Genomic DNA, 13957 nt, shown 5'->3' with positions numbered 1-13957 from the left:
GGGGATCCCACGGGGGCAGGAAGGAAGGATCTTTCCATCATCCTCACCTCGCACCCCCGACAGTGATGAGCATTTTATTCGCCTTCATCGCCTCCCGTTTTTTTGGGGTGGGATTTAAAGGCCCTCGTGCTGTGTTTTTTACATTATTTTGATACCATGTGTAACCGAGGCGTGCGCTGGGTTCGCCGTTTAGTTCTCTCTCTCTCTCTCTCTCTCTCTCCCCCTTCAGTTTCACCTTTATTTATCTCTTCATTTTCCTCCGCGTTGCGCTTGCCCTGGCTAGCATTTTTCCCGCCTATTTTTGGGATTTTTATTCCGATTCGATTATACTCACACCGGGCTGGCGCGCACACACAACCAAATCCACAGTGCATTCGATTAAATGTCCCCTCGGTCCCACCCAACCGGTAATAGAAATAAAAAGAAAAAAGGAAGACACGCTCAGTGGGCTCTTCCAGAAGGAAACAAAAAAAAAAACAGACACGCCACGCACACTACAACAATCGTTCCGAAATCGGCCGAATATAGTATAGAGGGCCATGGGCAGGATGAAAAACAAAACAAGGATTAAAATAAACTGTTTTCCCCCGTTCGGGCAGGCCTCGAGGGCTCAGGCGGAAAAACTGGGTGGTTCTGCCGTGCGGCAATTCCTCGGCCAGAGAGGTCCTCGCGCATCGCTCCCTTGTTGTCACCGTTGTGCAGCTGGATATGTTTAGCACAAACTCACACACACACACACACACACACACACACACACACACACACACACACACACACAAAGAGACACTTTCCGATGACCCAAAAGGGAAGGGAAAGGAGAGGGAAGGAACAACAAGACCTAAAAACGGTCTTCAATTCGAGAGCGTTAAAACGAGAAATATCCGCAGCTCCGGTGTTAACTCTCTGTTGCGTTTTTTTTTTCTTCTTCTTCTTTTGCGTAACAAGCCGAGAATAATGAGTGTGTTGCAGAGGGAGGGGGGGAAGGGAGCGCCCTGCCACACATAAAAAAGGAAACTTTCGCCCCTGCTGGATGCGAACACACGGCGTACAACGGCAAGATGGAGGCAGGAAATATGGCACGGTTGGGCGAGCAAGGATTGGATGATTTGCTGCTGTGCGTTAGGGGGGGGGCGAATTGGGTGGTGTGCGTTTACGGGGCGCGCGCACTACTACCACAAACACAAAACTTCCCTCCCATTTTGCCCCACACAGCTGCACGGAAATGCGAAAATTATGGTCCGGGATGGTTTTCCCAGCATTTTCCCAAGGAGAGAATGCAAGAAACTGGCGAAACCATGGGTAAAGAAAAGCAATAAACACTCGACTAGGGGGGGGGGGAGGAGGGAGAGTTGGCAGTGGGAGAGTAAAAACAAGGGATCGATAAGAAAGAAAATGGCGGCCCAGCATAAGCAACAGTCCTGGGAGGAACGTGGAGGCGAGGGGAGGGGGGGTTATGTTTCAGCTGTGTGGGTGTTTTTTCCGAGCAGGCTGTTTATCGACGGGCGACTTCACCGTGCGCATGCCAGTGCATGGTTTCCTTTCTCCCCTCTTCCACCCCTCCCCCTCCGCCCACCTCTTCAGCCCATCACCATGGAGCAGAAAAAGTGGTGAGCGAAGAAAATTTCTTGCTCATTTTCAACAGCTTTTGGACGGAAATGTCAATTGTACACTCAAATAGAGAGAGAGAGAGAGAAAGAGAACGAGTGGTGCCACGCGCCCATCTTAATGATGCTATCATTCATCTTCCTGATGCGATTGATGTTCATCCCTTTATGTCCAGCCCCTTTTCCACCGCACGTGGAAAATTGCGTTCGCCCATGAAAGGGGAAAAATACACAGCATTCCGGATGTTGGTACGGCAGTACAGTGCGTAACACCGTACAACGGAGCAATTGTTGGAGGAAAATATTCCAACTATTCCCTAACGAACACCTTCCTCTTGCTCACGGGTCGGAAAACGCCGGCAAAAGGAAACTCGGAAAATGACTTTTTCCCTCCGCCGTACCGCAACTCCGGCAGAGAGCGACATCCGGACGCCCGACGGATAATTACCTTACCCCGAGGTGGACCTGTCACCTAAACAAACAATTCTTTCTAAAGCTAAAGAGAGACAAAGAGAGAGAGAGAGAGTATCTAGCCCCCCTCCCTGTGGAAAACGGGAAAGTGAATGTTGTCTGCCCCCCCCCCCCCTTCACGAACGCAACATTGATGAGCCATTAATTATAACGCCGTGGCACGCTTTTGCGATCATCAGCCCTGCGAGCGAGAGAGAGAGAGAGAGAGAGAGAGAGGTCGCACCTTACTTAACCTCCCACCGTCGTCTTGGGGGTAATGCGCGCCTATACTTATGCACCGATCAACACAAATCACCTTTAACACCGACGCGTGGTAGGTGGTAGCATAGCGGCGAATATGTCAAGGCCAAGGGAGCGATTGTTTTACGACCTCGGCACATCAATGGTGCAGAAAGAGTCGGGTAAATCGCTTAACCGATCCAACGTGAAAGGAGGAATAGAGTGACGGGACAAGTGGGAGGGAAAGAACAATGTTTAAGAAGGTAGCCGACAACGCGTGCCCCCTTTTTTTTGTTATGCACTGTGTTCAAGGCTCGGAAACTGCTGAAATGCTTTGAACCCGCGCGTTAATGAGTTACGGGGGCGCAGCCGAAGAAGTCGCGTAACCTGCCGATGACGTCGTGGGTCGTTAATGTTTCCTCAATCGATATTGTCGCTCGGATTTAGAGGGAGATATACGTCTACTTCCAGTGCTCATTAAAGAGCCTTCATACACACACACACACTCACACCGTAGACCACCCTACCGGCGAAGAGGTTGAGCCGTGATTCCAAAGGAAGTTGTGTAGTTTTCATGTACTCGGAACAATACTCTCTTTCACTGGCACAGGAAGTTTATAGTGGTTTGAAGATCATTAGAATCAATCATGACGTTCGGTTTTGGGTAACCAGTTTGCCGGATCTGAGCAAACTTGGTTAAGTTTGAACATGTGCCAGAACCTGTGTACTATTCCGAAGATATCTTAGATATTCGTAATCTACTCAGAAAATATCTGAAATGTTCGTAATCTCATCAGAAGATATCTTTGATGTTTGGAAGGCATCTCTGAGCAATACATCGAACACTCAAACAAACAGTATTCAGTGCTAATAGTATGTCAGAGCTCGAAAAGACACGTTCTAAGCGTTACTTATCGCGTCATGATACGATACCATGACTCATCTTGGAGCATTGCGTCTCAAATTCTTTGCTGCCCTTTAGATAGTGAATGTTTCCTCTACACTGAGCCAATTTCCCCGAGTTAGTCACCGAACTTGCCCCACACCATAGCAAAGTAAACGACAATAACAGATAACGGAGCGCGAGATTGGAGATGCCCTGAACAGTATATCTTCTCACAGCGAAGAAACATCAGAGTTCGCCAAACCATCTTAACCATCTTCAATGTCTGAGCTTCTGGCCGTTATCGCCCCACAGCCTTGCTCGCATCGATTCCAGGAAAAGTCCCAGCACCTCCCCCCCCCCCCCCCCCCCCCCCGTCGCATGTGTGTTCTCGGTCAGCGCTTGGCGCCGTCGCCACAATTGCCAACCTCAATTCTAAACAGCAGCATCAGCGTTAAGTCGTCCCCCGGTCCCCCGAAGGCACAAAGACAGGGCACAAAAAAAGAAAACACACACGCAGGGACAGTTGCCAGTTGTGTGCCGGGGTCCGCACGCCTGTTAGATTACATGGCCCCGATGTGTGTGTGTGTGTGTGTGTGTGTGTGTGTGTGTGTGTGTGTGTGTGTGTGTGTATCTGCTTCTCGCCGAGCGCAAGTGCATCGAGCCGCGAAACCAGCCCAGACGTTGACAGTGCCCCACCCGAGTTCACAATCGAAACCACTGTGTTACGCACAGCTCCATACTGCGCGCCGTGTAGAGCTCGAGCGATATGATGCCTAGAGACGGAGGATTTTGCGCACTCCGCATCTTTATGTTGGCGATATCGGAGCACCATGGGGAGTGTGGTGCGAAAGGTTGCATACAGCGCACCTTCCACCCGTACGATGCTTGCAGTTGATATCAGACAAATCATCGCTCCATGGGTGGAATCTTTGCCTGATGATTGTGATGCTCCTATTTTGCAGTGCAGTTCCATCTATCCTCAATACAGAATTCTCGCATGAACACGGCGGCATGTGTCTTGCGTCCTAAAAATCGTTCAGCAAATGTGTGACAAAAAAGGCCTTGCTAAAAAAGAAAGAAAGCAAGAACAAACAGCTTGCTCACACAAGGACACGCTCACTCCTTGTGCTAAAACCGCATCCAATTTCGCTGCGGTTGAGCGGCAATGAATTCAACTCAATCAGCGCCCGGGAGAGAGGACTCTAAAGCCCCCAGGCTAGAGCGGTAGCAGTAGGGCAAAAAAAAGGGAAAGACGAAGAAGAGAGCCCTCCCTCGGCAAAGATTTCCTTTGATGGCTCGCTAATGTCGCACCGAGCGCGCATTTTGCGGCCGCAAAAAAATAGTGTGTGCAGCTCATTGTTTTCCTCCCGCGGTACTGCGCCTTTACAGCGCCTTGATCCGCTTTCGTTTAATTTTCCCATTCAGCTTAATTTGCGTTAGATTTTGCCCCGTTCTGTAAGCCAGCGCGCCACCCTCTTGCTTTGCAGACGATAATCAGCATTCGAATGCAATTAAATGGTTAAATTATAAAGGACCCCGGGCGGCGGACGGCAGCATCCCGATCCCGCACGAACAAGCCGAGGGATGCTGCGGCTCTGTTGCGCAGGGTGCATACCATTCAGGCGCGCGCGCGCGCTCCATTCAAATACACCTTCTTACCCTCTTTCATGCGTTGTTCTGTGCCCATTATTCTGCACCGGTAACGACACCTGACATCAGAAGGAAACCCCTTGAGTGGCTGGGAAAAGGTATAAGCCACAACCGGTTGCTGGGGGCCACATTTAGCACGATGCGTTTCCAGCTAGAGCGGAGGCATTGTTCGCTTTGGTGGGTGCAATTTTCCTTCCGCAGCTCATTAAGCGCACCAGTTTCGTTTGAGGTTGACTCCTTGGCGAAGTACAAAACAGTCCCCTTTGAGGCGGGCACATACATACACACACACACACACACACGCGTGCGTTATTATATGGGTAGGAGAAGATTTTTTGCCAGCTCCACTGGTGCCCGTTGGTGCAATTTTCTAACCAGGGCTGCTCTTTTTCTTCCAGGGGAGGAGAGCAAGCAAAAAAAGTGAGCGAGTTTCGGTGCCATTTAGGGGCCAAAGAAAAGCGCAATCAATTATTGGGTTTTTGAGGGGGCGGTGGTGGTGGGGCGTGGCACACCAGGCCCACACGCAATTAGGTGCGACCCGGTGAGCGGCCCTGCCAAACAGGAAAGAAAGGGGTTACAACAGCCCGTAGGAGGGCAGCGGCAAAGCCAATTAGTCGATCACAAAAAAAAAAAACCTGCCAAAGAAATTATAATTTCCCGTGCCCTGCCCATGCCCATTATGATTATCGCCAGGATTTGCGCGCCCGGAGGCTGAGCAGGGCCGGTCGTTTTCATTTCCTTCTGGCGCGCGCACAAAATAAAATTGAAACCTTCAATTTCCGTCGTTTGAGTCGTTTGAACAAAAAAAAAAGGGAGTTTTGAGGTGATTGCGCGCGGCAGCAGCGAATCGATTTCCAGTTCAAAAGGCGCCCCCTTACAATCAAATCAAAGCGAGAGCTAACACACAATAAGAAAAAAAAACCCCGGCACCAAACCAGAAAAAAGGGACTAAAAAGGATACAAGGCGAATAATGGACAAAGGAGAACGAATCCAAAACACAAACCACCGCACAGGGCGTGTGTGTGTGTGTGTGAGTGCCCCTGGAGAGTACAGAACATAGTGTGCAAATATAGGTAGGTACAGGCAGGGTGTAATAAGGGGGAAAAGAAACCCTGCCGGCCCAGGAGCTCGACAAAAGGATTCGAGAAAACCCATTCGCTTTATTTTGGTGGATACCCGGAGGCGATGAAATGGGTTTTTGCGGTTTGTTTTTTGGGTACCGCTCAAACTCCTCAAATCCATTCCACCGTCCCCATTCCCTCTCTCCAAGCGAGCTCCGAAGTCAACCGCAAATTATTCAATCAAAGACGCGTGCGCCAAACGTCGAACTCCTACCCTAAGGTGAAAAACAAAGAGAGAGAGAGCGAGAGAGAGAGAAAGAGTAAGCGAAAGCGAAAGAGCACAAAAACTGTTTTGAGTTAGTGCTTCCGGGAATGAGGGGAAGCGTCGTTTTGGGATTGTAATTGGAGCGTCGGCACACGAAACCGTTTTCCGGCCAATCGGTTTTTGGCGAATCGCGGTTGTGCGGAAACGCAAGCTTTGGCACAAGAAAATGGTGATGCAGCGTCAGGTGCATGACAGCCTCAGGTGACAGTCAGTCGTGGCTTAGATGCAAAAGTTATCAAATTATTGTACCAATTATCTCAAGTCGGCATACGCTTATGCTATTGTTGTTCTTTTTAGTGAACTTGTAGTGAATGATCTAGTGGTGGGAGCTCGGAATCGGACCTACCCGATTCCGATTCCGTGTTCGGAATCAATTCCGGAGCCGATTCCGATGCTGGTATCGATTCCGATACCGGAGCCGAATCCGGAGCCGAATTCAGATCCGATTCCGGAGCCGAATTCAGATCCGATTCCGGAGCCAATTCCTATGCTGGAATCGATTCCGATTCCGATGCTGGAATCGATTCCGATTCCGGAACCGATTCCGGAACCGATTCCGGAGCCGATTCCAGATCCGATTCCCTAATCCGAAATTGACTCCGGAGCCAATTTCAGAGTTGACTTCGGAGCCGATTCCCGAGTTGACTCCGGACCCGATTCCCTAGTCGGCTCTGGAATCGATTCCGCGATCAGAATCGGCTCCGGAATCGGAATTGACATGGGAATCGCAATTTGCCCCGATAACGGAATCATAATTGACTCCTTGAATTCCAATCAATACGTAGTGTGATTGGACCCAAACGCCTATTTTTATGGCGACGCCGAAACTGACTCCGTTCGGAAGCTGATTATAATTTAGGAGCCAATTCCGATTCGAGAGCCAATTTCGATTCCAAAACCAATTCCGATTCCGGAGTCGATTCCGGAACCGATTCCGGAGCCAATTCTGGAGCCGATTCCGATTCTGGAGCCGATTCTGATTATGAAGCCGATTTCGGAACCGATTCTGGAATCGATTCCGGAAACTGATTCAGGACCTACTATCCGGAATCGATTCCAGAAAACTGCGAAGCTAGCCGGAATCGATTCCGACAAAAATTTCATTTTTCTCATCACTAGAATGATCATGCGGGTTGAATGTTTTTGGAAGTTCAGAGATAACATAAAATAAAGTCATCTGTTTTTTCGCTAACATGTCACTTGGGACAAAACAAGATCAATAAACAGCTATTTTTCTCAAATTTGCCACAAATATTCACAATCGGATAATGTTACAGGACGGAAGACATGTTTAAACACAACATTGCCGCTTTCCATATATCCTTTTTATCCATAAATAATGCTTTCGATTGAACTATCCACGCTTTTACGTAAATGTGTGTTATCCAATAGTGATTCGACCACAAGGAGAGAGAGAGAGTGAGAGAAAGATGGCGCAACAATTGCGTGCAAACGCCTGAATCTCTGCAACCGATTATCAGGCCGTGCTTATAAAACCGATAATCCTTCGTCGATAATCCATATCCGTGCGTCAATCATTGTCAACCTTCAAACGCTGGCGAAGAGAGGAGAGATTACCACTATCAAACGCACAAAACATCAACATCATGACAGTCTAATGCCGCAGAACAAAACAAAAAGAAACAGCAACAAAAAAAACTCATGAACAACACAAACAACCGAGAGTAGGGAAGAATGCTTCAGAGCCAGACCACACAGCACACAGCAGGACCCATTACGCTATTTTTCGTTTCGTTTCGCTTTCCACGCCGCACCACACCCCGTCTCGAAAAACTCCCGAAATAGAAGAAGAAAAAAAGAAGAGAAACGAAAACTAATTAAGTAGCAAATTGTTGTTACAGCTCGCGTGTAATACCTTGCGACAACATGCGCGTGAAACGTGTCGCTGTGTGTGCTTGGTAAAATGCTGCAAAGCCCGGGGAAAGAAAGTAAACGGTTTTCACGACAGCAAAAAAAAAAAAAAAAAAAAAAAAAAAAAACAAAAAATGCTTTCGAATTTATACTGCCACACGGTGTGTGAATAGCGACCGTCGTCCCTTTGATTTGCAAAGATACGCAGCGCGACCCTTATTTTTGGTCGCGTTTCGCTTCCAGTCGGCTAGCATTAGCGCAAATTCCGTAACAGCGAGCCAAAGCCAAGGGAGCATTAAAGGAAAATTTAAAGGACTTTGGGAAACTAACATCGATCAGCTTTACAAGGGCTCTTGTAATTGGAACAAGTTTGTGTTTGAATTATCTTGTCCCCCAGCCGAACGGGAAAGAGTCGCATACTAACTTGCAGTGAACGGAAAAAGTAATAAAATCAATCTGAAGGTTGTACATGTGCAATACGCTTCATTTTTTTTTTCGGAGAACACAGCTTCTGCCACATCATTTCCAGCGTCGATCCTCATTTCGATGCGCCCTGTTAAACTTGAGTTACGATCTCGCTTTTTTCGGCATTTGATTTGAAAAGAAAGACAAAAAATAGAAAGCAAGATCACCCCGCAGTTTCTAAGGGCGGCCGCGCGCCGTGGTTTGCTTCCGTTTTTGGGCCCAAAATTAACTTCAAATGGAAACCGCCGCCGGTCCCGACCTGTTCGATGACATTTTTTATCGCTCGCACACGCTCCCGCCGTTTTTTTTTCATGATCGCTCACAGGGAACGACAACCGTCGTCACCTCCACCGGCAAGTACGGCAAAGGCAAAGGGGAAATGATAATGAATGGTAGAGCCTAAAGATACATGCGCTGCGCTAGTAAACGTCGTCTGCTTTCCCCGTCGAATCCGCACCCACTTCCGAGAACGCAGTCCGAGCCAATTCACTCGAAGCTGTCAGCTGTCTCCAGGAATACGCGAACCGCTTAAGGTCCATTTTTGCACAGCCATCATTCATTCTGTATTTCACTTTTTTTGCTACTGTGTACTCTATTTGCGATATTGCCGTTTACTGAGGGAGGGTTTTTTCGTGGAAAACACAACATATAACCACACGTTGCTGGCAGATGAGAGACGAAATCCTACCACGAAGGTCGATTAGTTTTAAATACTTAGCATCGAGAAAGAGAGGGAGAGAGAGAAAAAAAGACAAAAAGGCCAATGCCGACAGCAGTTTGAAGATGTGCGGGCGCGGCAAAGATCACATTTTTGGTCTCGACAATCCGCGAAATGAGATACAGATGGGGGCAAAATAGGGCATCAGTGACGACAATGTGGTACAAATCTGTGTTGATTTTGCTTGTGGCATATCGGCTCGGAAGAGAAGTGTAGAAGGTGCACTGGATTGATGAGGATGAAGAATTTATGACGATTTGTTTACCCATTCCCTACCGCTAACGAGACAGCGAGTGAGAGCATTACGAGTGTGACATTATTGGAGTGTTATTGGCAGTGCGTGCGTTCGTTTCTTGATGACTTGACGGCGCAATTCTGAAAGATGTACGACTATGATTTAAAGCCCAAGGTATCAAAACACATCAAATCAATAATAACAAACAAACTATTGGAATAAAAGCCCTTGCAAACTAGATGACATGGGGTTCTACAGTCAATGTACACCACATGTTCCAGTCTTATACATCAAAATACGACCTACGAAGTGTTCGAACTTCTGCGGCGAACTCTCTACCAACTCCACTCTCCAACAGATGTAAAGGCCGTCTCTCCCCGCGTCTAGGACCCATTTCCATTTGGACTTCCAAATAAATTCCAATTCCAATAGATTTCTTTCCCGGCTCTTTAGCGGTGGGTCCCGTACCAGACAGGTCACAAGCGGGTAATAAATTCTGCCCCTGCCCCATAACCCACATGACCCGCAAGACGACGGGCCGATAAGTTACTGATCAGCGGCGGAATGTGTCGTCATCGACCTTTACCCCCTCCCTTCGGAAGCGCGCTGATCCACCGGTCTGGAAGTGGAATGTGAACGAATTTTAATTGGATCCTTACCTCATCAAACACACGCAGCAAGCAGGTGCACCAACTTACAGATGTTCCTGGTGGGGAGGGAGTGACGATACCCTGTACGAGTTGTCTCCAAAACATTGGTTGAAATTCCTGCCCCAAGAATGTATGTTTCGTCGGCCGAGAATTCGATGTTGCCTTGCATCTCCAACGCGCCACACTTTGGGGGCTTGCGGAAGATTTCGCTGATCGGATGATGATGCCTGACAGGGAAGACCGAGAGCAAAACATTAGAATTTTCATCATCGCCTGGGAGGGGTTGAAAGCTGAAACGCAGAAGGTCACACACACACACAAACACGGACGAACTGAACCAGAGCGGCGCAAGAAAAATCCTTCAACCGTACTCAGGGCCGCTCCTCGCTTCCCCGTCAGCAGCTCTCAACGCGTCATCATCGGGCGATGGGCTTTTAAAACCGCATGCGAATTTATCTCCCATTTTGCCCCGGAGATTCGATCTCCACAACAAAGTTCGTTTCCTCTTTTCCCCCTATCTGCTACCAACTCTGCCCGGCCCAGCCATATGCCAGATGTGTCGGATGCGAAAGAATGGGAAAAAAATGCCAAAAGCATCCTGAAGCGTCCATCGCCTGTCAGTAGCAGCTCGCATCCTTGACGCGTTGCGTTCCCTCTGCTTTTAACCCTGCCTGGTTGTGAAACACCCCGGGGTGGCGCAAACAAAAAACAAGGGGAATAATGGTGGAAAACGGTAAAATGGTATATCTCAACGGGCGCGTTCCCGGATTTGGTGCGCGCTCCGTTCAACCGTGACACACTAGCCATCTCGCTCTGCCCGAGTGTCCTATCCCTCCCTTTCGTGTGCGTTTACCTTCGTGTTGGATGTCCTAGCCGACGACCTTCCCCAGCCGCAATTCGACGTATTTTTCCGACGTACGTTATTGCATTAAAATCTCTCTCTCTCTCTCTCTCTCTCTCTCTCTCTCTCTCTCTCTCTCTCTCGCTGGAATGTGCGAGTATTTGGGGTGTTGAAATATTTTGCGGTTAGGGAGCCTACGGGGCCCCTGTTGCTGACACGCACTAGAAAGCGCGCCATTTTGAGGATGATGCATGTCCTGCGGGTGTTGTTCTTTGGGGGCGAAGCTCGCTCTGTGTGCCCCTTTGTTTCACTGGCAGACATTTTAAAATCCTTTCCGAGTGAAGGAAAACCGCACACATTAAAACGAACGATTCCCTCCCGACCACGACGCCGTCACAACCTGAACGGAAAGGGCGATTAAGGTGTAGCAGGAGCTTAAAACGCGCTTCCAAGCGTCTCATCTGCAAAACCCGCGACCGACGATCATCACTTTGAGGTTAGAAACACATTCTACTGACGCCCCTCGACAGTGTGGTTCATTCGAGTGAAACCGCACACGCACAAGCTCCGGTGTATTGCTTCCTCCCGTTCTGGCACGTTCGCTAACGGCCGCGAGAGTAGATAAAAGAGAGAGAGAGAGAGAGATAGAGAGTAAAATCTTCTTCCAGGAACAGAACACACGCGTGGTAAAGGTACGATAAAACGAACCAAACGCACGGAACAGAGACAAGATATACGCGCGATGCCAAAACTAAGGTACGCCGAAACGAACCGGCCACACGCACAGCGAGCGCGCAAACGAGATGGAACGAGGTGCACGGGGACCCACTTGCTCGGTCCGGTCGAAGGGGGAAAAGAGAGATACACGCTGTTGCGCCCTGTGAATTGCCGCTCTTTACAGCGCTGGCGGCAAATTCGGCGAAACGCCATATCGTTTGAAGGGGCGGGGGGGCGAGCGAAATAAAAATGCGTGAGCACCGAAAAAGGAAAACCCCGACGCGGAAAAGCCGCACGGCAAGGAAAAAAAGGGAATAACTACCGGGTAGAGATGGTGAACGATTTTCTTTTCACACACGCATGTTTCTAAGACACATTTCATTGGAATGAAATTGTACTTACCGGACGGGAGGCACACAATGTCCACCAACGACGACAAGCACGGCACATGCACATTTTGGCAGTGAAAATTGCTCTCCACGGTTGATGGTTGCCCATATCGAACGCACCACCTTCTCACCAATCCGATTTATACTGCGCACCAATTATTCGGCCCGTTTCCTTTCAGCGTCTACCGTTCGAACGCACACGCAACCTAATGGCGTCTGGGCTTGGGGAGCTCTATTTCCACGAATGGTACACGCTGAATTGACGTTTACGCAAATCGATCAATCGTTTAGTCCGGGTGACCTTCTTGACCGGTGCCCAACACGGCGCGGCACGGTCCTAATCGACGTTCCGACTGAATTCGCCGATTCCCGTCGAACACGGGCAGGGCTTGGGGGCCTCACTGCCGCCGCCTTCGATTTGGACGCATTTGTTTTGTTGGTTTTGCTCAAGATTTGATATTACTGATAGACGCGGTGAACTTATTGAAATGTTTTGGTTTTTGAAATAGCACAGAAACTGATAATCTTTATTATAACAATAGCTCAAACTATCGGAATTTATTTTACGTCACATGTGTAAAAATAATCGAAAGAACCGATTCCAGCCCAGAACTAAAAGAACCGGCGGCTTTTTTATCATTGGCGCATCGGCTTAGGTTTATTTGAATTCAAGCAGTTCAACTTTAAATAAAACTTTAATTTTATGATCAAATTTTGAAAACAATATGTGGTAGAAAGAAATTGTTCACCTTTAGTTGCTCAATTTGGTCATTATGGCAGTACAGAAATTTTTTAAACAGGACAGAAATATGGAAATATTTTCCATTTTTGAGATCGCATCAAATGAAATCTCTGTATGATTCCGTCGCTTCAAGGTGAATTATTCCTTTAACATTGTTTACACTCCGGTTATAATCCATACCTTTTTGGCTCTTAAAGATTAATGTCTTCTCAAGCCAAAACTCTAAATTATGCAGCATTTATTATAATTTATTTCATTATTACGGCACGCATATAGCCGTATTTTCAAGCAGCATTTATTCTCTAGGGTTATTTTTTCAATTGCCATTCACAAGAATGTTTGGCAATTGAACGAAGCCATTATTACAATTCTTTGTACGTTGATTTCATTTCCCTTAAATCAATATCTCTCTAAGATGAGGGTCTCTTACCGATCAACATTCGAGAGACTTTATTTTATAATTAAATTTGAGTAACATGTCCGAGGCTGCTCATGTGGAATAAAAAAAATCCTTAATTTTTAACAAATTTTAAAGTTAGTTTATCACTAGAATTTTTCATAAGCAAGCTTGATATCTCGCGCTGTTTGCGACATGGGATGCTTGGTTGAATAGAGAAATTTGCAGTAAATTGCAGAAAAAATACGAAAAAATAGTTTGTCTGATAGAGTTTTCCAACTGGCAGAAATTAAAGTTTCGAACCATTAAAACATTTTAATTGTCAATCAGCTTTTAGTGAGTTAATACAGTCGTTGCCGCTAAATTTTGACTCTAACTCACTTATTTTTGTCTCGAAGGCACCAATTTTTGACAGCGTTTCACGATTTTTGCCTCGAAGGCATCAATTTTTGACTGTGAGTAAATCGCTTTATTTACAAAATTTTATGTAATTTCTGAAACTGTGTGTTCTGAAATGATTGAAATTAAGTTAATAGGTGAATACTTTTATTGATAGAATTTAAAATAAATCAATTCTTTTGCCAATTTTGTGCAGTTTTAATGGAGTGAAAAAAATTGGCACCTATTTTCAGCTGTAAACAAAAGCTTTAGAAATTCTAAAATTTCATCATTTTTTCTCAAGAAACAATCAATTTACACAGTTTTTGTATTTTT

At 47.1% G+C, this 13957-nt stretch overlaps 1 protein-coding gene and 1 long non-coding RNA gene across 2 annotated transcripts in view; one reads left to right on the top strand and one right to left on the bottom strand.

Annotated features, from left to right (window-relative positions):
• LOC120906486 overlaps window positions 1–12337 on the bottom strand; it is a 45274-nt gene extending 32937 nt beyond the window's left edge. The window contains exons 1-2 of the long non-coding RNA XR_005740097.1: window positions 12118–12337; window positions 10167–10384 (exon numbers count right to left, since the gene is read on the bottom strand). This is a non-coding gene — a long non-coding RNA (uncharacterized LOC120906486). The remainder of the gene's footprint in view (window positions 1–10166; window positions 10385–12117) is intronic.
• Window positions 1–13957, top strand: part of LOC120906484 (paired box protein Pax-1-like) — a 69847-nt gene that overhangs the window by 50258 nt on the left and 5632 nt on the right. The gene's annotated exons all lie outside the window — the stretch shown is intronic.

The sequence above is a fragment of the Anopheles arabiensis genome, chromosome X, assembly GCF_016920715.1.
Source record: "Anopheles arabiensis isolate DONGOLA chromosome X, AaraD3, whole genome shotgun sequence".
Taxonomy (NCBI): domain Eukaryota; kingdom Metazoa; phylum Arthropoda; class Insecta; order Diptera; family Culicidae; genus Anopheles; species Anopheles arabiensis.
The sequence above is the reverse complement of the archived record's forward strand: the minus strand, read 5'-3'. Positions and strand labels throughout refer to the sequence as shown.